We start from the raw sequence: 23,478 nt of genomic DNA, 5'->3' as shown, positions 1-23,478 counted from the left end.
GTTATATGTGGCAAAAAAAACACTGTTTGGGCGCATGGCAGGACTTGGAAGGGAAGGAGTATCATTTGACTTTTTGAGCAGAAAATTAGCTGGAATTGTTAACAGCACCATGTTGAGTTTGGAGAGCCCCTGATGTGCCGAAACAGTGGAGCTCCCCCACTTGTGACCCATTTTGGAAACTAGACCCCTCATGGAATTTATCTAGATGTTTATTGAGCACTTTGAATCAGTGGGGGCTTCACAAAAGTTAACAAAGTTGAGCCGTGAAAATAAAAAAAATAAATGTTACCACGAAATTGTTACTTCAACCAGGTAGCTTTTTTTTTCCCAAGAGTATCAGGAAAAAATGCACCATAAAACATATTGTGCAATTTCTCCTGAGTACACAGATACCTCATATATGGTGGAAATCAAATATTTGGGCGCACAGCAGGGCTTGGAAGAGAAGGAGCGTGATTTGACTTTTCAAATGCAAAATTGTTTGGAATAATTAGCGTATTCCATGTTGTGTTTGGAGACCCCCTGTGGTGCCGAAAAAGTGGAGCTCCCCCACATGTGACCCCATTTTGGAAACTAGACCCCCCCATGGCATAAAAAAAAATCAGAGCGCTTGCACGGATGTGCTGCAAAAAGGGGGGGACTAGGTGGAATTGGAAACAAGAAGTCCTGTCCAAAGTCGAGTACGGCTGCAGGACGCTTGCTGATCAGGTACCTAATTGTTCAAGTTTTGTCTTTTTTTATTTTTTTTATTTGGGGTGCACAAAAGAAAGGAAAAACTCGAGCAACAATTACGTACCTGATCAGCCAATCACGTAGGTGGTCAGCGCTTGGTGGCAAGCGGAGGGGTGGGGGGGTTAGGTGGAAATAGGGAGTGGGAGTTGGGATTGGGGATAGATAGAAAAGAGCCACGAACAATACTTACAGGATGGATCAGAACAGCAGCAGAATCACAGGAGAGATTGAGGCAGATAGGGGGCAGCAGATGGGGGGGGCAGCGGCAGATATAGGGAGCATTGGTGGATGTGAGACGGTGGCGGCTGGGAGAGGGTGGCTGCGGATGAGAGAGGGCGCAGTGGATGCAGGAGCGGCGGAAGATGAGGGGAAGGGGGGACAGGGGGGAAGGGGAGTGGGAGGTGAGATTGGGGATAGTTACCTTACAGGATGGCTCTAGGCAGCAGGATCACAGGAGATGAAGGAAGCAGCAGATGAAGGAGGCAGCAGATGAAGGAGGCAGCAGATCACAGGGGTGAGAGGTGAGGGAGCGCAGATCACGGGGGTGAGAGGTGGGGAGAGAGCGGACAGCAGATCACAGGTGAGAGCGGACAGCAGATCACAGGTGAGAGGTGAGGAGAGAGTGGACAGCAGATCACAGGTGAGAGGTGAGGAGAGAGCAGACAGCAGATCACAGGTGAGAAGTGAGGAGAGAGCGGACAGCAAATCACAGGGGAAAGGTGAGGGAGCGCAGATCACAGAGGTGAGGGGGAGGGGGCAGGCAGCCGACACGGAGGTGAGGGGGCGGGCAGCCGATCACGGGGGTGAGAGGGGAGGGGGCGGGCAGCCGACACAGAGGTGAGGGGGAGGGGGCGGGCAGCCGATCACGGGGGTGAGAGGGGAGGGGGCGGACAGCCGACACGGAGGTGAGGGGGAGGGGGCAGGCAGCCGATCATGGGGATGAGAGGGGAGGGGGCAGGCAGCCGATCACGGGGGTGAGAGGGGAAGGGGCGGGCAGCCAATCACAGGGGTGAGAGGTGAGGGGGTGGACAGACGGTCACGGAGGTGAGAGGTGAGGGAGCGGGCAGCCAATCACGGGGGTGAGAGGTGAGGGGGTGGGCAGCTGATCACGGGGGTGAGAGGTGAGGGGGCGGGCAGACGCTCATGGGGGTGAGAGGTGGGGGTGCGGACAGCAGATCAGGGAGAGCGGTGGCAGATGGAGGAGGGCGGTGGCGGATCGGGAGGCTTTTCGCCGGTTTAATATAGTGCAATGGCAGCGCGGCAACTTCCGGGTCCCATGCTCTGGTCACACAACAGCATGGGATCAGAGCTTGTCGCCCTGCCATTATACTGTATACACTGTACTAGCGTGCTCCAGGACCGACAATTGAAGCTGGGGGGGGCGGTCACCGGCCCCAGGTCCACAGTGATTGGAGAGATCGGTCACAATGACGGTCTCTCCAATCAGAGCTGCTGGAGCTGGCGAGGGTGATCCAGTGAGGTCACCCAGCTCCAGCCAATGACCATGCTACAGCTGCACTGATCATGGCTGGATTTCAATGTTTCAGCCACTTTCAATGGTTGAAACATTACAGTGGCTGTGATTGGCTGAGCGGCGTTCGTCAGCCAATCACAGCCTCCGTAGGTCCGGGGAGGAGGCACCACCCCTCCTGAGGTCAGGCACAGGTCCCCTCCTTCCCGAACCTGCGGTTTGTGTGAACCGATCGCAGTCACCGGGGCTCCGGTGCCGCGATTTCACCATGACGGATACATCCGTCATGGGTCTCTACAGTCATATGAAAAAGTTTGGGCACCCCTATTAATGTTAACCTTTTTTCTTTATAACAATTTGGGTTTTTGCAACAGCTATTTCAGTTTCATATATCTAATAATTGATTGACTCAGTAATATTTCTGGATTGAACTGAGGTTTATTATACTAACAGAAAATGTGCAATCCGCATTTAAAGAAAATTTGACCAGTGCAAAAGTATGGGCACTCCTAATCAATTTCTTGAATTGAACACTCCTAACTACTTTTTACTGACCTACTAAAGCACTAAATTATTTTTGTAACCTCATTGAGCTTTGAACTTCATAGGCAGGTGTATCCAATCATGAGAAAAGGTATTTAAGGTGGCCACTTGCAAGTTGTTCTCCTATTTGAATCTCCTATGATCTGAAAACAAAGATTATTCAACATAGTTGTTCAGGGGAAGGATACAAAAAGTTGTCTCAGAGATTTAAACTGTCAGTTTCCACTGTGAGGAACATAGTAAGGAAATGGAAGAACACAGCTACAGTTCTTGTTAAGCCCAGAAGTGGCAGACCAAGAAAAATATCAGAAAGGCAGAGAAGAAGAATGGTGAGAACAGTCAAGGACAATCCACAGACCACCTCCAAAGACCTGCAGCATCATCTTGCTGCAGATGGTGTCAATGTGCATCGGTCAACAATACAGCACACTTTGCACAAGGAGAAGCTGTATGGGAGAGTGATGTGAAAGAAGCAGTTTCTGCAAGCACGCCACAAACAGAGTCGCCTGAGGTATGCAAAAGCACATTTGGACAAGCCAGTTACATTTTGGAAGAAGGTCCTGTGGACCGATGAAACAAAGATTGAGTTGTTTGGTCATACAAAAAGGCGTTATGCATGGAGGCAAAAAAACATGGCATTCCAAGAAAAGCACTTGCCACCCACAGTAAAATTCGGTGGAGATTCCTTCATGCTTTGGGGCTGTGTGGCCAATGCCGGCACCGGCAATCTTGTTAAAGTTGAGGGTCGCATGGATTCAACTCAGTATCAGCAGATTCTTGACAATAATGTGCAAGAATCAGTGACGAAGTTGAAGTTACGAAGGGGATGGATATTTCAGCAAGACAATGATCCAAAACACTGCTCCAAATCTACTCAGGCATTCATGCAGAGGAATAATTACAATGTTCTGGAATGGCCATCCCAGTCCACAGACCTGAATATCATTGAACATCTGTGGGATGATTTGAAGCGGGCTGTCCATGCTCGGCGACCATCAAACTTAACTGAACTGGAATTGTTTTGTAAACAGGAATGGTCAAATATACCTTCATCCAGGATCCAGGAACTCATTAAAAGCTACAGGAAGCGACTAGAGGCTGTTATTTTTGCAAAAGGAGGATCTACAAAATATTAATGTCACTTTTATGTTGAGGTGCCCATACTTTTGCATCGGTCAAATTTTCTTTAAATGCGGATTGCACATTTTCTGTTAGTACAATAAACCTCATTTCAATCCAGAAATATCCATCAGTTATTAGGTAAATGAAACTGAAATAGCTGTTGCAAAAACCCAAATTGTTATAAAGAAAAAACACAGGTTCCTAGACAGTGTTCTTTACAGTACGAGCTCCATTTAATTATGTCCTGAGTTTTCCAGTCAACAACGGGGTTATACAATTTTCTGACTGCTTGATTACCCTTAGGCAGAGGGAGACAGGTACTAACAAAGTGTCCCATTTTGCCATAGTAAAAACAAGTTTCTCCCCTTTTAGCAGTTGTGAAACTTTTCCTCTCATAGGACATCCCATCAAGCTGTAAAGGCTCGGGTGAGGCCTCCGGAAGGTCCAGTTACCCCTTCCCAGAGAGACTTCATGAGAAGAGTTATCATGAGACATTTAGCAGAAATGGCGATCAATCCAAATTACAAGCGACATGACAAACTCCAGAGAGACGGAAGAGTTTCATATATATCCAACGCCTCTTTAATCCTCTAGGATACACCCTGAGAAAAAAATGTTTAAGCACAGGGAATTTGTAGCAATTATCCTCTGCTGGCCGATTCCTCTGATGCAGTGAAAGGATTTTAGACTTGGCTAAAGATATTTCATGATGATGATGATAGCTGAGACCAAGTGCAGAGAAAAACCCAACCACTAACAAAAACACAGGTGACTCAGGGGGCGAGGAAAAAGCCCATGCTTACGAGACCCACTTAAGACTGAGATATAAATTCCCACCGGCTGTGCCTCATCTCCAGAGGAGTGAGAACGTAACCGAAAGTACAATTTGCATGGTTCTCTAAAGTTTACAAACTAGGCGCACTCCCCTAAAATCTTTCCAGGAGGAGCAGTTTGGTTTCAGATGATCCAGTTACAAACACAGATTGCGCAAGTGTTGCGGACTGCGATTGTTCCCTACAGTCCTCCTTTAATTCAACCACCTGAAGAGACAGGGCCTGGAACCTCCTAGATAGAGCACCAACAGGGCCCATGCAGCAAATTAAGTCAGGCAGACTATAATGTCATGTGTGATTATGGGGATAACGGGAAACTGGGGCTCCTAAGCTGACCCTAAAACTAGGGGGGCACTGTGCTATCCTTATTCTCAGATATACCCCTAATGGTAGGGATATCTGAGTCTTCTTCCTGGCTCTGCTCCTGACCAGCCCTGATCTTATACTTCCTGCTTGGAGTAAGATATTTTGTGCCTATAGCCAATAAACAGACATTTGAGTCTCCATGGTTAAAGACTACAATCTCTTTGTGTGAGCACCAGAAGGAAGAGGAGATTTAAATGTGCAATTATAAAAACCCTGTATTTAAGCATACTGTATAATAAAACCAAGACATACATATAATAATAATAATAATAATAATCGATATGGATAGAAAGAGGCCCCAGTGCCAGTACCTCAGCCACAATATAACATGTAAAGAGAGGCTATAAAAAATACCACAATATATTCAAGACACATAAAAGTGCTGCTGTGCTAATGCATTACAAGTAATGACACAGATGCACCAATGTCTTAGCAAAGTCACAGGGGACAGGTAACAGGGCACACAGGAGAACCTCAGTACAGAACCTGGCTGTTTCATGGGACATATGCTTGCTTCTTCTATGGGGATAGTGGGAAACTGTGTCCCTAAACTGACCCTCAGACTAAGAAGTCACTGTGCTATACCTAGTCTCAGAGATACCCCTAATGGTGGGGATATGTAAGCCTCCTTCCTGACTCTGCTCCTGACAGGCCTTGATCTTATACTCCCTCCTTGGATTAATATATTTTGTGCCTATAGCCAATAAACAGACCTATGAGTCTCCATGGTTAAAGACTCCAATCTCTGTGTGTAGTATGATTCAGAAGTGATTGGAGACTCCTTTTTTTAGAGGGATGGGTATCAAGACCCTAATCACAAAGACTAGTGATTTGTTTGTCAGTCTTAATGAAGGGTCTGCAGGAATAAGATGCGCAAAAATCATCAAGAGGCACATGACACAATGAATGGTGCATCTTATCAGTAGTATGTGCCTCCGTGCGCCTCACCAGAAATGTTACTTAATTCAGAGACTGGAATAACGTGTCTGGTGTAAGAAATACTGACTTTGTTAATGAATTTGATGAACATGCATAACCATACCCTGTCCCACCCCAGCTTTGCCCATTTCCGGAAAGCTGCCGAAACTAATGTGAAAATGACAAAAAAAGCGCAATATTTTGGAGCACCTACACATTGTGAAAAATATTTGCAACTTTTCCAAAGTGTTTTTAGTCAATTTTCTGTCTTAAACACATTGATGAATCAGACCCTAAATGTTTATTAGACAATAGATTTCAGAATAATCATTGTGGGCCTTGGTCCTGGCAAACAGCTGATTTCACAGAAGGAAGTCATGTATGGAAAGACATAAATGTGATATTAGTGTATTACATGACAGTCATGCAGCTCAATAGTCATTGATGTAATAAATATAAATGGCTTCAATCCTGTAGAAAGGAGTTGTTCTAAGCAGCTGACATTTATAACCCACAAAGCAAGATCCTAAGTGACGTCCAAATGTCCAAATAGCACATCATCTTTAAGACCTGGAAAACTCCTTTAAATATTCAAAAATGCCCGAAATTCCATCTATTTAAAAAAAATATGAGTCACAAACATTAAAGTAAATGATATCAGTTTAACAGTCTTTTCTTTTTAAGATAACCTATTACAAGAACTTAAAAAAATATAAAAGTTACATCCTCCTAGCCAATTAAATTATTTTGCAAAATGTAAGCAAGTTCAGATTTGTAATGTTGACAAGTAGGGCAAGGACATCATGTTCAAGAAGAATGTTTCTTAATTAGTCTAATGCATCACAGAGGTCAGTGCTAACCGTTCCCTGCCGCCTCTTTAAAACAACATTGGAGAGTGTAGAGTATAACATTTTGTTAAATGTTAAGGTATTAACTCACTGAAGAGGAAAAAAGTAGTAAATGTCATGTAATCTCGATTTTAGCTCTACAGTCCTAGTCTTTCTATAGAAAGTACATCACCTCAATACTCCACTGGATAGATACCACGAGGAAACGCAAAGTGTATGACCACTGGACCTAGACTACTAAACCCAGGTCTCTGGATTGTACAACAACAATGTGTATTTCAATTTATAGTGACTGTCCTCTTTCAAAAAATATGTATTATTATTATTATCATTATTATTATTATTATTATTATTATTATTATTATTAATAGTAGTAAATCACAATTTGAGCAATTGATCCGTAAGTAACTAGAGATGAGCATATCCATTCACAGAGAGTGAGTAAAATTTTCTGAAATTTGTAGTTTTGCACAAACTTTAACATTTCGAGGTTCGAATTATGGTTTGCAAAAAAACTTGTCCGTAACCATTTCCCATGCTACTGAAGCATCAGAGAGAAGGCAATTGTATTTTACATTGCTGTGCAGGTTTCCCCATCATGCTATTTAGCTATGACATCTTATGGCTCATCATGCCTTGTATAGGGGGGATCAGTACCAGAGCCATCGCAGACCACTGGATAGATTTCTTCTTTTTTTTCAACCTAATGATGGTCTATTTCTTTTCCATTGAGAGCTCCTTTCTCCGCATGTTGTCGGATCACAGCAACAACTTCCAAATGCAAGTTGACTCGCCCACCCCAGGGCTATGGGACACCCGGTGCCGGGCCGGACTAGTCCGGGGGTAGTCAGTGGTGGCGGGGCCCGACTCCGTGGCCCTGGTGGGTGTCAGTTAAATATGGCTGGTGACTTGGGGTTTGTGTTCGTGACGCCACCTGTGGTATGAGGCTATTAAGCCGCCGCTGCTGTGTGAGGCCTCCGGGGTGATGATATGGCAGCAATGGTGGTACTGCTCCCCACAGGTGGAGCGGTGCCCCGGGGACACTGTTGGTGCTCGTGAGAGTCTATGGTGTTGTGTGGAAAACAAGGTGCAGGGCCGACAGGCATGAAAGAAACAGGCACAAACAACAGTCTCTTTACCTTCTCCTCTTTTACTTCACAAACGGTTAGTCCTGGGAGACCGTTACAGGTGGTAGAGGGCTCCGGCCGGCCTGGAAGTAACTGAGCTGTCGTTTTGGCCAGATGAGTATGAGGCCTACTCCTGTTCTTTTCCCTTGCTGTGATAGAACCCTGCTCTCTGGATTTAGCAATGGCCCTCTTGCTGCTGGGACCGGTGGTACGTCCCTTTCCCTCTGTGGTAGGCTGCGCAGGCCCTCTCTGGTGCTTCTCTGCTGGAGCCCACACCGGGCCCTGATGATGCAGCTGTACCTTCGGGTTGTTTATGGGCCAGGTGCTTGCAGCTCTCCTGCCCTTCGTATTCGGCTACCAGGGAGTATTTTAGGCCCTGGTGGCCACAGACTCCGATGTCCGAGTCTCTTCTTTGCCTCTCTGCTCCTCCTGCCTCACTGGGCCAAGCTGCTACAGCTCTAGGCCCCAGTTCCACAGGACAGCACTACTCTGCGTCTGCTTCCTATCACTTCTCTCTACAGACTGAACACTAACTCCTCCCTCAGGCCAGACTTAAGGAATGCTCCCTGGAACTCCAGGTTCAGAGCTCCCCCTGCTGGTCTGAGGGAGAACTGCATTGGATGTTAAACTTACTGGCCAATAGACCTCCCGATTACCTCCAGGATCAGCATTAACCCTTTGGAGGGGCAATGCTGTTGTGGCGACCAGGTCCTGGGGCGCCACACTCCCCCTTAGTTAAACTCAGTACTCCCGGACTGAAGAAAACAAAACAGGACATGTTACAACCTTAAACAACTATAAGAGTCCAGTGTGGCTCCCTGCCGGGTGTCCATTACACTGCTCCATGGGGGACCCGCCGCGATAAAACCCCCAACGTAGGCTCTGGGCGTGCGTCAGAGCATTGCTGACCCCACTCTATGCACGCCGGACAGGTTTTTCTTCAGGGGTGTTGAGCACACTGGTGCTAACTATGAACAATTAAAGTGTTGGCCACTCATAGTCCAGTGACCCAATTGTCCATTTACTTAATCACCTAAGACAAAAAACATTTTATACAAGACATTTTCACATAACTATTTACACTCTGTTAGGTATTTTACTTTCTATGTTCTATACCTTGGAGGGGGCTGTCCTCGAGTGCTACGTTGGGACCAGCGTAGCTCTGGGGTTTGTCCCTGACTACTTGGAGTGTCTGCCCCCTCAGTGTTACTGGTAGGCCTAACCCTGACAGGTATGCGTGTTGGTTGCCTACGGGGTCTCAGATTCGCCAAGGGTACGACAGGTTCACCACTGGCAGGGGGTTGAATCTCCTGTTCTACTGCTGGCGTGTCATCTTGTGTTGGGGCGGACAGTTCCTTAGATGGATTTGGAACCTCTTCTGTCTCTGGCTCGACCAACTGCGGGAACGTCAAGACTGGTACCACTATGGCATGATTTATTCGGGTCCAAGTTTTGGGGAATTTGCCAAGGATTGTTTGTATCATCTCTTCCCCTTTTTCTTGAATTTCTTCCACTTCTTTTTGGATTTTGCACCGCTCAGGGCACGCTTTCAGGCGGTCTCTGGACACTGTTTGATAAGTCTTGCCTTCATCTTTGCTTATGAGGCATACCTTACTATTGTCAAAGTTGGAGGGAATAATGGTGTAGGGTTCATTCTCCCACTGATCATCTAATTTATGCGCCCTCCGCTTTTTCTTGAGGACCTGTTCTCCAGGTGCTAAGGGAGTTGCTGGGGCCGTTTGATTGTAGTTCTGTTCCTGTCTCGTTCTTGCTTGGGACAGGCTCCTTTCTACGCATTCCTGAACTCTGCGGTACTGCTGTTGTCGCTTTGTATCCAAATCTTCTATCTCTTGAACTGCTTCAGGTGACACAGTTCCCATCTCCAAGTCTACAGGTAACTTGCCAGGTCTTGCTCGCATCAGGTAACCAGGGCTGCAGTTGGTCGAATTTACTGGGATATAGTTATACAGGTCTACCAGATCTGGTAACTTCTCTGGCCATTGGTTTCTTTCTTCCAGCGGTAGAGTCTTGAGCATATCAATAACCACATGGTTCATCTTCTTGCACAATCCATTGGTTTGGGGGTGGCACAGTGTTGTTCTGATTTTCTTACAACTGTACATGTTACAGAACTCTTGGAACACCTCTGCCTCGAATGCAGGACCTTGATCAGTCAGTACCCTTTCAGGGTAACCGTGAGGTCGACAAAAGTATGCCTGAAACGCTCTAGCTGCTGTTCTGGCTGTCTGGTCTTTCACGGGCACTACTACCAGGAAACGAGAGTAATGGTCCACAATGGTGAGGGCGTAAACATAGCCTGACCGGCTCGGTGTTAACTTCACGTGGTCCAGGGCCACCAACTCTAGGGGCTGCTTCGTGACAATTGGCTGTAGGGGAGACCTCTGGCTGGCACCATCTTTCCGCCTCAGGTTACACGGACCACAGTCTCGGCACCACTTCTCGACTGTCTTTCTCATGTGCACCCAGTAGAACCGATCACGGAGTAGGGTCTCCAACTTCTTCCACCCGAAGTGTCCTGCTTTATCATAGTAAGCTGCTAGGACCATTGGAGCATCCCTCTGTGGGACCACTATCTGCCAGACGAGTTCATTCGTTCGCCAGTTGACATATCTCTTGCATAGCTTGCCTTGGTAGGTGAACAGTCGTCCCCTCTCCTTCCACAGCTGCTGGGCTTCTTCTGGAGCATCTGGGCCAAGATGGGTCTCAGCTTATGCTAGCTATTCTTTGACCAATCGCACGGCCGGGTCACCGTTCTGTGTCTCTTCCCAATTATGGTGGAGTAATGGGTTGACCGAGACCTCGTGCTGGCTCGAGCGCTTCTCTCCTACAGCATGCTCACGCTGGGAAACACCTTGGTGATGGAAAGCTGGTAACTCTATCTCTTCGAGTTCATCCAGGTCTTCTCCAGACTCGGGTAAGTGAGGCATTCTGGACAGCGCATCAGCATTGTTATTCTTCTTGCCAGCCCGGTACTTGATGGTAAAGTCAAAGTTAGACAGCCGGGCCATCCATCGCTGCTCCAACGCACCTAGCTTGGCTGTTGCCAGATGTGTCAACGGATTGTTGTCCGTGAAGATGGTGAACTTGGCCGACGCCAGATAGTGCTTGAAGCGTTCAGTCACTGCCCAAACAATAGCGAGGAACTCCAGCTTGAAGGAACTGTAGTTTTCTGGATTCCTTTCTGTGGGACGAAGCTTCCTGCTGGCGTAAGCTATCACCTTCTCTCTGCCTCCCTGTACCTGGGACAGAACTGCTCCCAGGCCCACGTTGCTGGCGTCTGTGTACAGTACAAACGGCTGGCTGTAGTCATGGTAGGCCAGAATTTCTTCTCCCGTGAGAGCCCCTTTCAGCCGGACAAAAGACGTTTCTATTTGGCTGTTCCATTCAAATGGAGGGCTTTGCTTCCTAGCCTTCTTTGGCTGGCCCACCAGGAGATCTTGAAGAGGCGCTGCTATCTTGGTGAAACCATCAATGAACCTTCGGTAGTAGCCCACCAGCCCAAGGAACTGCCGCACCTCCTTTACCGTGGTGGGTCTCGGCCAGTCCTTGATTACTGTGACTTTCTCTGGATCAGGTGCCACACCTTCTGCGCTGACCACATGACCCAAGTACTGTACCTTTGGCTTCAAGAGGTGACATTTGGACGGCTTTATTTTCAGGCCATACTCCGACAGGGACTCAAACACTTCTGCTAAGTGCCTCAGGTGGTCTTCATAAGTCTTGGAGTAGACTATGACGTCATCCAGGTACAACAGCACGGTTTCAAAGTTGTGATGGCCCAAGCAGCACTCCATCAACCTTTGGAATGTCCCTGGGGCATTGCAGAGCCCGAATGGCATACAGTTGAACTCACAGAGGCCCATTGGTGTCGTGAATGCAGTCTTCTCCTTGTCCGCCTCTGCCACGGGAACCTGCCAATACCCACTGGTGAGATCCAAGGTGGAGAAATAGTTAGCTGACTTTAAGGCTGTTAGTGACTCCTCTATTCTGGGTAGTGGATAAGCATCTTTATGTGTAATGCAGTTAATTTGTCTGTAATCTACGCACATTCTCATTGTACCATCTTTTTTCTTTACGAGCACTAGTGGAGCTGCCCAGGGGCTACAACTATCTCTGATAACCCCAGCCTCCTTCATTTCCCGTAACATTTCTTTGGCACGCTGATACTGTGCTGGGGGTACAGGGCGGTATCTCTCTTTAATGGGATGATGATCACCCGTGGGGATTTGATGTTTAACCCCTTTTACCTGCCCAAAATCTAGGGGGTGTTTGCTGAAGACCCGCTCGTACTCCCATACCACCCGGTAAACCCCATGCTTTTGGTGTGAGGGGGTGGAGTCGGTGCCCACATGTAATTTTTGGCACCAGTCTTCCAGCTGTCCCTTGGAGCCATTGTCTTCCGCCCGGTCGGACGGGATCAAGGGTTCCACTGCTTTGATGGTATTGTTACTGACAGTGTACAGTTTTGCTACAGTGGCGTACCGGGGCAATTTGGCTTCCTCCTCCCCACAATTCAGGACGCGGACGGGCACTCTTCCCTTGCGGACGTCTGCTACCCCTCTGGCTATCAGGACACCAGGCCTACTTTCTGAATACACAGGTTCCACCAGGGCCTGGTAATCTTGACCCTTGAGGCCTATTGCTGCCCACACCATATCAACATTTCACTTTTGGGGGGAATTGCAATGGGGAGAGGGTCACTTACCCTTACACTGCCAATTTCTCCTCCGGCCAGCTCTACCTGCTGCCTCCTCATCAGGGCTCTGATCTCCCTCTGTAGGGCACGCTGCTGCCCGGAGCTGGCACCTTCAGACGCCTGCTGCAACAAAACTATCACTTCGGCAAGACAATTTTCCATCACATTTGTACCAATGGTTAGCAGTGGGTTAGATTCTTTGCGATCAATATCTACAATTATCATCCCCTGACATGGCAGTTCTACCCGCCCCACTTTAATGGTTACTTCCTTATACCGAATTTGAGGCAAGGGCTGACCATTACTGGCCACAATTGTTAAATCATCATCTGGGCCATGGTCAATGTCTGAATCAGCCCAATATATTTTGTACAATTTATAAGGGATGGTTGTTACCTGGGACCCCGTATCCAGGAGGGCATTCAACGGGATCCCATCCAGCACAATAGGAAGGACCGGTCGTCCTCCCACATACTTGCTGCGGCTGGGGGGTTGAGCCGGGCTTCCTTACACCTGGGGGTTGGCTCCTGGCCCCAGGCTCGGCCCATTTAAAGGACAGTGTCTTGCAATATGGCCCGCCTGGATGCAGCGGCGGCAGATCGGTTGTCCCGTTGAATCATACCGGTCTGTATCTTTTCCTCGGGTCGGCGGAATCCTCCTCTGTCGCATCCATGGGACGTCATCTGGGCTGGAGGCCAACTCGATTCTTGCAGGCGATGGGGTCACTTGTAGAGACTGCACGGTCTTGGCAAGGGCAGCTACAGTCTTGGTCAGCTCCTGGACCTGCTGTCTGAGCTCTGCAGCGGGATCCTTATCCAGGGACTGCGCCTCAGCCCCTGCAGCGGCTCGTGTTGCAGGCACCACCCCGGGGTACGTGATAGCAAGAGGCCGGAGGGGTACTGGGTCATTCGGTGTAGATTCTCTCAGTACCCGGATGGCCTGGTCCTTAAACTTTGCAAAGTCCAGAGCAGGGTTCTGCAGGACCATGATACGCAGCTGGGTCCTGTGGGCATCTGACAGGAGCCCCTCTATGAACTGCTCAGTTAGGACTTTGTCTTTTTCATGTACACTCTCTGGGTCCACCTGTTTAATTGCTCTCAGGGCCTTCTGCAAGTTTAAGGCATAGTCCCTTATGCTGTCTGTGGCCCGTTGTTTGCACCCAAAGAATCTCATCTTTATTTCTGCTGCGGTGCGGGTGTCAAAAGTACTCTTTACCTTGGCCAGTATCTGGGTTGCTGTCCCTTTATCTGTATCAGGCCAGGACTTCACTTCACGCTGGGCCGCGCCGGCTAGCTGCCCCATTAATATGCCCACCTTCTGGCTCTCAGTCAGCGGATACACTATGAACAAGCTGTGCAGCCTTTCTCTGACGTCGCTCAGGGTATGTGACTCCCCGGAGTACTGCGGCAGCCATTCTGCTCCCGGGATGTACGGCATTGTGATCGGCATTACCGGCGCTACAGCGAGGGCTGGGGCGACGGCGACTGGGATTACATCGGCTGGTGCTGCTGCGTCTTGAGCTACCACAGCCACCTGCTCTCCCTCTGTGTCGGACATCTTTCTCCCCCTTAGTGAACCTCACCAGGCTCCGTTCACTTTTCAAAATTTCTTCCGGGTAGCGGGGGGTTAACGGCGCTCTGCTCTGATGGCGCGCTCCCTTCGCGCTCTTGTTCGGGCACGTTCCCTTCTTCCTGCGCTCAGCGAGGCTAATGGCGGCGGCAGTTTTCAAACAGCAACACAGTCTTTTAGGCACAGTTTCTGCAGGCGCACAGTACCCGGTGGGACCGGGCACGAAATCCTGTTCGTGACGCCAAAGTTGACTCGCCCACCCCAGGGCTATGGGACACCCGGTGCCGGGCCGGACTAGTCCGGGGGTAGTCAGTGGTGGCGGGGCCCGACTCCGTGGCCCTGGTGGGTGTCAGTTAAATATGGCTGGTGACTTGGGGTTTGTGTTCGTGACGCCACCTGTGGTATGAGGCTATTAAGCCGCCGCTGCTGTGTGAGGCCTCAGGGGTGATGATATGGCAGCAATGGTGGTACTGCTCCCCACAGGTGGAGCGGTGCCCCGGGGACACTGTTGGTGCTTGTGAGAGTCTATGGTGTTGTGTGGAAAACACGGTGCAGGGCCGACAGGCATGAAAGAAACAGGCACAAACAACAGTCTCTTTACCTTCTCCTCTTTTACTTCACAAACGGTTAGTCCTGGGAGACCGTTACAGGTGGTAGAGGGCTCCGGCCGGCCTGGAAGTAACTGAGCTGTAGTTTTGGCCAGATGAGTATGAGGCCTACTCCTGTTCTTTTCCCTTGCTGTGATAGAACCCTGCTCTCTGGATTTAGCAATGGCCCTCTTGCTGCTGGGACCGGTGGTACGTCCTTTTCCCTCTGTGGTAGGCTGCGCAGGCCCTCTCTGGTGCTTCTCTGCTGGAGCCCACACCGGGCCCTGATGATGCAGCTGTACCTTCGGGTTGTTTATGGGCCAGGTGCTTGCAGCTCTCCTGCCCTTCGTATTCGGCTACCAGGGAGTATTTTAGGCCCTGGTGGCCACAGACTCCGATGTCCGAGTCTCTTCTTTGCCTCTCTGCTCCTCCTGCCTCACTGGGCCAAGCTGCTCCTGCTCTAGGCCCCAGTTCCACAGGACAGCACTACTCTGCGTCTGCTTCCTATCACTTCTCTCTACAGACTGAACACTAACTCCTCCCTCAGGCCAGACTTAAGGAATGCTCCCTGGAACTCCAGGTTCAGAGCTCCCCCTGCTGGTCTGAGGGAGAACTGCGTTGGATGTTAAACTTACTGGCCAATAGACCTCCCGATTACCTCCAGGCTCAGCATTAACCCTTTAAAGGGGCAATGCTCTTGTGGCGACCAGGTCCTGGGGCGCCACAAAATGCCACACTCAGCATCAGCTCCAGACATGTTTACCCACTTAATTGAAGATATATTAATGAGAGAATAGCCCATGCAGCTCATTACAGAGTATTAGAGATAATTGTCCAATTACTTTTGGTCCTTAGAAAAAGAGGTAGCTAAATATTAAAGAGATGTAGTTCATAAACTCTTACTCCAATTAAGATGTTGTCATAGAGAAATTGTACAAATTCATAAGACATCTCTCTCTCTCTAAAGAAGACAAATCCCCCCTCCCACACTGAACATATGGGAATAAGTATAGCTAGAGAGAAAAAATAATTATAACTGAGGAAGTAGAGAGATGGGGCACGTTCATTGAAGAGGTACCTCCTAGTGTGGACAGGTAATTACCACAGAGGAATTCTTGGGGAAAAAGACATTCTCATTTATGCAAAGAAGGTGAACTGCTGAATTTCAAATATATTCCCAGACACTTGGGCACCGGTGGTCAGTTATGAATATTGGGATCCGTGATGATCCGATAAATATGGAATATACATTTTCATCTTTGTGACTACTAGGAAAAAATCATGCATATTTTTTTATAACTGTAAGATATGCCTATTAGCAGCAAATTAATATCAGACAACTGGATGATGCTAGCCATGCCATATTTCATATCTACAGAAAGATAAAATTGGGATAAGAAGCATGACTGTAATACTGACCCATACTGGTGTCCCCACACTGTCCTACACCTCTTCCCCGGCAGGGATGCTCGCATACTCGCCTTCCCAGCTGCTCATCAGTGGCTACTCCATCCCTGGTCCCTACCGCCAACTCCCAGGACCTGCATACGCCACACAGGCCTCCTGGGAACACTCTTAGGGTTTTTCTTAATGCTTTTGGCTGAGAGGCACCATGTATTAAAGGAACCCTTTCCTTATGGTAGGTGCCTGGGAAATGTGGTCTAATCCTAGAGACAGGTTGCTAGTTGTTTAGGTCCCTTACCTATGTGCTGCTTCTGTGTTGCTTACACCTGTCTGTTTCGTAGTCTAGGCTGCTACATTGTACTATATTGGCCAAGCCTGCTATACCAGGCACTGCTGCATCATACCAGACTGACCAAGCCTGCTGTGTTTACCATTGCTACATTTTACCATATCAGTCAAGTGTGCTGTACCATCCATAGCTGCATTGTACCATATCAGTCAAGCCTGCTGTACTGGCCGCACCTGCTGCACCATTCCATACCAGCTGAGCCTGTCACATCAGCTTTCCTGGCTGTACCTGTGTGCTGCCCCCGCGTCAGCAGCCGAGCTGCTCGGATCCGTATCCGTGGTGGCTCGAGGGGTCTTCAGACACAGGGGATGGTGTGGAAAGTTCGTGACGCCACCTGTGGTGTGTGGTAAGGGTGAAGTACCACCGCTGCAGCTGGGAGTATCCGTTGGTGATGGTGTGGGTATCCAGGTGTTTAACCCCTCCACGGGTAGGGGGAATGCCCCGGGACTCGGTGATGGCGTCGGGGAGGTGCCGTCGGGCCGGTAAGGGTTAATTGCTTACTCACTCAGTCCAATAACGCTGACGCTGACAACCGTGGTAAACCAAAGTTCTTGATGCCACTGCAGCAGGGAGGGAGCACGCCTGGACCCCATGCCCGTTTGTGTTGCATGTTAGTCTGTGACCTTGACCTTGGCAATGCTCTTCTGTAGTTGGTCCCTTTTAGCTTAAAACTAAACAGGTCCCGGTCACCCGTATGGCTAACGGAGTGAGCTTGCTCTCAGGGTTCGCGCTTCGGATTTTCTGGACTATGCAGTGGGAAAGTCCTCTCCCCCTCGTTGCGCTAGTACCCCGATTTTGGAGCAGGTGGAGAATGGATCTTGAAGGCTCCATCCTCATCGGGTGAATTGCCACTTGTGATCCTCTTTCAGAGCTCAATATGGCTCTCATGGTACTTTAGACCATCATTTTAAAGTTGTTACAAAAATCTTATACTGTATATTGATATAACACCCAAATAAAATAATGTAAATCACTAGAAAGTTTACATAACTCCTGGTAGCAAAATGTACACACTTGACAAGCATCTCCTGGCAAAATCAAATGTATTGGTGCTGGTCGCTGTGAGTGCACTACAATAGAATAGAAGCAAATACAATAAAACACTAAGTGTGCTAATGTATATGTGAACATTAAGGCCTAAGCCACACGGCGAGAAAAACAGTGCGAGTGGAGTGCGATAAAACATCGCATTCCCCTCGGACCAATTCTAGCCTGTGTGTCAGCGCACATGAGCGATTATTTTCTCAGCCCTAATCGGACCGAGAAAACAATCGCAGCATGCTGCGATTGTAAGCTGAGACTCTTTCTCTTGCACCTATTCAAGTGAATGGGGCGAGAGAAAAATCGCACTGCACTCGCGGTACATCGGTGTACCGCTAGTGCAGTGCGAGAATGGCAATAGCCGGCTACGCAGGAGAGAGGGAGAGAAATCCCTCCCTCCCCTCCTCAGTGCCGGCCCGCCCCCCGCAGCTGAGGTCTGCTCGCACGAACGGACCTCAGTTGCAAGGACACACGCATGACACTCGGCTCTGCTGTACTGCCAGCACGAGCCGAGTGTCATGCAAGTGGATCGCAGTAGTCCCCGTGTGCCCCCAGCCTAAATATATGAATATTGAGTTTAATTACAGCTGTCCAGACTATACTTAGAGCACGGTTTGATCAAATAGTTAGAGTTCATCTGTCAATTAGAAGGTGATCCCTTTTAGATGGGAACCTACGCTATCAGACTTACCTCTCCTTGGTCTAGACCTAAAAATGTAAAGGAATGGTAGTACCCAGCTTTAATTAAAGCATAACTAAACATTTGATCATTTTTTTCCCTGTTATATGCACTTTATTTGTCTTCAAATTGGTGGGTGTCCAGGTCCTGAGACCCTCACTGAGCTCACAGTTTCTGAGCACGGAACAAAGATCAGAGTATGGATTCAGTCGAAAGCCTATGGGGTACTTTGCACGCTGCGACATCGCTACTGCGATATCGTAGGGGTCAAATCGAAACTGATGCACATCCGGCGCCGGAAACGACGTCGCAATATGTAAAGCCTAAATGCGCCGATAAACGATCGCAAAAGCGTCGAAAATCGGTGATCTGTGTAGCGTCGGTCATTTTCATAATGTCGCACCAATAGGAGATACGATGTTGTTCCTCGTTCCTGCGGCAGCACACATCGCTTTGTGTGAAGCCGCAGGAGAGAGGAACATCTCCTTACCTGCCTCCACCGGCTATGCGGAAGGAAGGAGGTGGGCGGGATGTTTACGTCCCACTCATCTCCGCCCCTCCACTTCTATTGGCCGCCTGCCGTGTGATGGGAAGGAAGGAGGCGGGTCGCCGACCAGAGCGATGTCGCAGGGCAGGTAAGTGCGTGTGAAGCTGCCGTAGCGATAATTTTCGCTACGGCAGCTATCACAAGATATTGCATGTGTGACGGGGGCGGGTACTATCACGCTCGGCATCACTAGCCAATGCTAGCGATGTCGCAATGTGCAAAGTACCCCTAAGACTTTCTATTGTATACATACACCACTCTCTGCACCCTCAGCAAGGAACTGTGAGCCCTACACTTCTCAGTAAGGGCCTGAGGACCCATCTGTGGCCAATTAAATTGCATACAAATATGAATATTCAAATAGACTGTACATGGAGAAAGAGGAAAGGAACTGTAATTCCACTTACTGGAAGTAACGAACCTAAGAGTATGTGCACATGTGAAGTATTTACAGCAGAAACTTCTGCACTTTTTGTGCATCTCTTGGCAGGAAAACCACTGCGTAGAATAGGTGCGTTTTTTGCGGCGCTTTTTTGGTGCAGATTTTTCCCTACTCATTAGTATGATTGAAACCTGCAGCAAAAACACTGAAAGAATCGACATGCTGCAAATTTAATTCTGATGCAAATGTAAAAGTAAAAAAATAAGCAACATGTGGATGAGACTTCAGGAATCTTATTCACTTTGTTGGGATTAAAAATCCTTCACGTTTTTTGACAAATTTGCGCAGAAACAACGCAACAAAAAAGCGACAAAACTGCAATATGTGTACAGGCCCTAAACGTTAATATACAGTGTGTCCACTCATATCCTGTCCACTGACATTAACTTGAGAACGGCGGCAGCTATAGGCATAGAACTGGTGTCTAGGTATAGTAAAGTAGCCATGCGCTACGCAATGAAACCACCTATTGAGCCACCTGGTGGAAAACAACAGAGTTATCATTTTTATCTTGAAAACGGAACGAGATAGAGAAAAAAAGTAAATTAAAAAATTGTAGGGCACCATCAATTCAATACGAATTGACACCTTGCATACAGAAATGCTATGATATGAAACCCATGACCCCCCCCAAAACATTGAATGCTGGTCACGCATATGGCACTTGTGGCGCCCTGGACAAGCCAGGGGCCACAGAGCACAACACCCACACACCCCACACACCCGGTCAGGCACACCGAAGTCAGACACAAAACCCTTGTTGGCTTCCTCCAGGGGCTGATGTCCACACCAGGGGGTGGGCCAGGCGGTTGGCCCCGCCCACCGAGGAGTTCACAGTCCTGGAGGCAGGAAACTGTAGTCAGTTTAGCTCAGGCAGAGCTTGAGTGCAGAGCAGAGTTAAGTGCAGCGAGTAAAAGTGTGCTGAGCTACTGCAGGTGTCCGGGTTGGAGCCCGGACAGATCAGCAAGGTTGGCAGATGGTGGTGACCGTCTGCAGGAGTGGCCTATCGGAGTCTACCGTAAGGACCGTGGACGGGCGGTGGCCCGGCGGTACCGGACCGGTACACAAAGAGAAGTCAGCACCATCTGGCAGGGGCTTACGGACCCCGGCAAGGCTAGCAGTCGCTGTAAATTTGCCGAATTCGTTGGTGAAGGGAACCTCCTGGGTTTCCCAACGACCAAGTCCCGACAGAAGGCAACAGTCCAACCAAGTGAGGGAGACACCGCCACCGCCAAGGCAACCGTTTCCTAGGGCCAGAGCCTGCAGGCAAAAGGGGCTCCTCCGGCCCACATCCAAGCCGGGGAGCGGGTTACCAGTGGGAACCCATTGGAACCGTTTACCGTACATAGGTGCAGGGAAAGGCAGTCATCACCAACCTGCCGGGAGAAACAACACCGCAGCCGTCTGTGGGACCCGTCCATCCAGCCGTGTGTTTTACCGAGAACTGTGTCCTCATCATTGGCTGAGTGAGTACCACCGTGCCGTGCGGCACAGCGCTGCCCCTGCGACCCTGCACCTCAGCAGGCCCTGTAACCCGCCTGCCATCCATTTCTACCCCATCACCGGGCCCCGGGACAGCCAACCCCCTACCCACGGAGGGGAGAACTAACAACAAAGCTGCTCCCTGTCACCGCTCCCGGGATCCCCATCCAGAGCAGCGGTGGTGTCACCAATATCACCACAACCGTGGGTGGCGTCACGGACAATAATCAAATCCCCCACCCATCAAATCCCCTTTTCAGTCACGCGCGTGGAGCGCCGCTCGAGTCCCCGGGATCCGGCCCACCGCTCGAGCCACCACCGAGCAGCAGCAGCAGCCGGATCCAAGCAGTGGGAGAGCGCAGCGTCCCCTCCTCCGCCCGCGACACACTCATTTAACTTTGATGCTCAAAGTGGCCACCTTCAGCTGCAATGCACATCTGGACTCCGGACAGCATACTGTATCTTGCTGCACGTTGTGCAATATGGTAGGTGACACGTTTGCACAAGCATCTGTGATACGTCGTCGTAGGTCCTGCAATGTTGGTGGAGGGGTCACATACACCTGATGTTTGATGTGACCTCACAGAAAGAAGTCCAATGGGGTCAGGTCAGGTGAGCGTGGAGGCCACTCCATGCAGCCACCATACCCAATGACTTGTAGGAAGGTCTCCATGAGGTATCATTTCACATTGGCAGCCTTGTGAGTTTTACACCTTCTAATCATAGCATTTCTGTATGCAAGGTGTCAATTCGTATTGAATTGATGATGTCCTACAACTTTGTAATTCACTTTTTTTCTCTATCTCGTTCCGTTTTTGAGATAAAAATGCTAACTCCGTTATTTTTCACCAGGTGGCGCAATAGGTGGTTTCATTGCAAAGCGCATGGCTACTTTACTATACCTAGACACCACTTCTATGCCTATAGCTGCCGTCATTCTCAAGTTAACGGCGGTGGACAGGATATGGGTGGACACACTGTATACTCTTTGAAAGGCATTGCTATATGACTTAGGATAAAATGCTAATCAAGAAACTTCGTTTGCAAATGCATTTTAGGGTGTTCAGCCCTTATCAGGAAAAAGCTTGAGAACTGGTATGGCTGGGTAAATGGATCCTCCTCTTTGAATTATTATTATCGCAAGCAGTTTGATATACAGACCTGCGTTTTTTTTCCTATTCATATTATCTTTATTATCAATTCCTATATGTTGGCCATATGGCTGATTCCATCCACACTCTTAATGAATAGTATAGTAAGAACAATAATTTAAAGGGAACTACAATTGATAACTGGGAATTTTGGACATTTAATAGTAAATATTAATTATATATAAACATTATATCTATTTATATGGATGAATATATGGAAATTTTATAATGAATTAAGAATTATCTGAGATTAATATGGAATAATCAAAACCGCAGATCTAATATTGCTATTCATACCTATCTCAGTTATGATCAAATTTTAATCACTATTATCCATGTCTGCACTCTATTTACTTGTAAAAATTTTTTCTTTTTTCTTTTTCTTTTAACCCATTTGATTTCCCCGCTGGGAATCTGTGTAAAAACTCACACATGATAGTGATTAGTATGGACGTAAGTGTTTCCTTTAAAGTAACTGACATTCTAAACCCTCATTTGAACAGGACTAAGACTGTGTCGAAACGCGTAGTTCAAAGAGGCATCTACCAACTTTACTTACCTGCTAACCCGCTATACTTTTAATGAAAATTTTCAAATAAACCTTGGACTTTTATTATACCCTGAGGATTGCGCTGGACCCCTCCTTTTTTCTATTTATCTTATGATACTTGGCAGCCAAGCCTTCCGTGCGCTGGATCCGGACGAGGAGCGGTGAATAGCAGCATCGGTGAGCTGAATTTTTTCCTTCCGTTTCCTTGTGAAGAGCGCCAAAGTTATCCTTTAAAAACATTATTGAACAGATGGGAGTAGTGTTAAGCCCTATATAGAGACAATTGTTTACCCCAAAATGTACACCACACATTAAAAAAAAAAAAAATAATTGATAAGCATTTCATAGGTGCACGCTCCACTGATGTACACTCTTATGATAATAACACACAAATATTGCTGGAATTTTATCAATACCATAAAAGTGAATAATGCAATGGTTGCACATATGCACTACCTCTCGTCATACAGTAGTTTTTGGAACCCCCTGTTCATGAGATTGGTTAAGGCCTCAATGTTAAAACCCATAAAGATCTTACATGTGGATGGATGATAAATGCATTTAGTAGGAAAACCATTTTTAGACAGAATAGTTTTTTGTGTGTGTTATTAAGATCTAAGATATTTGGAAGAGCAATAGACACTGTCTGTGCAGCCCGAACAGTGGCAAATGATCACAGAGGGGGATCTCTCTAGCCACTTTGAAACAATTATCCTTCACATATCATTAACCCCTTGAATGCTGTTGAGTATTGCTAAGGTAGCTGTTATGTAAAAAAGATGTCCAGATTAATATGTTAAAGTGATAATCATAGAACGTTATTGAACACTGTGGAGAGAGCTGCTACGAAGAATAGTCTGGGCTATGGTGGGCCTAGCTTATTCACCTATTGTATTGTTGCGTCATTTACTGTGCAACAGTCAAGAATTGAAAGTTAATACTAGCCATCCCATTACCCCAGAGATGTAAAGAAATAAATATTGATTAATAGTAACTATTC

Source organism: Anomaloglossus baeobatrachus, chromosome 6 (genome assembly GCF_048569485.1).
Source record: "Anomaloglossus baeobatrachus isolate aAnoBae1 chromosome 6, aAnoBae1.hap1, whole genome shotgun sequence".
NCBI classification, from domain to species: domain Eukaryota; kingdom Metazoa; phylum Chordata; class Amphibia; order Anura; family Aromobatidae; genus Anomaloglossus; species Anomaloglossus baeobatrachus.
This window is presented reverse-complemented; position numbering follows the sequence as displayed.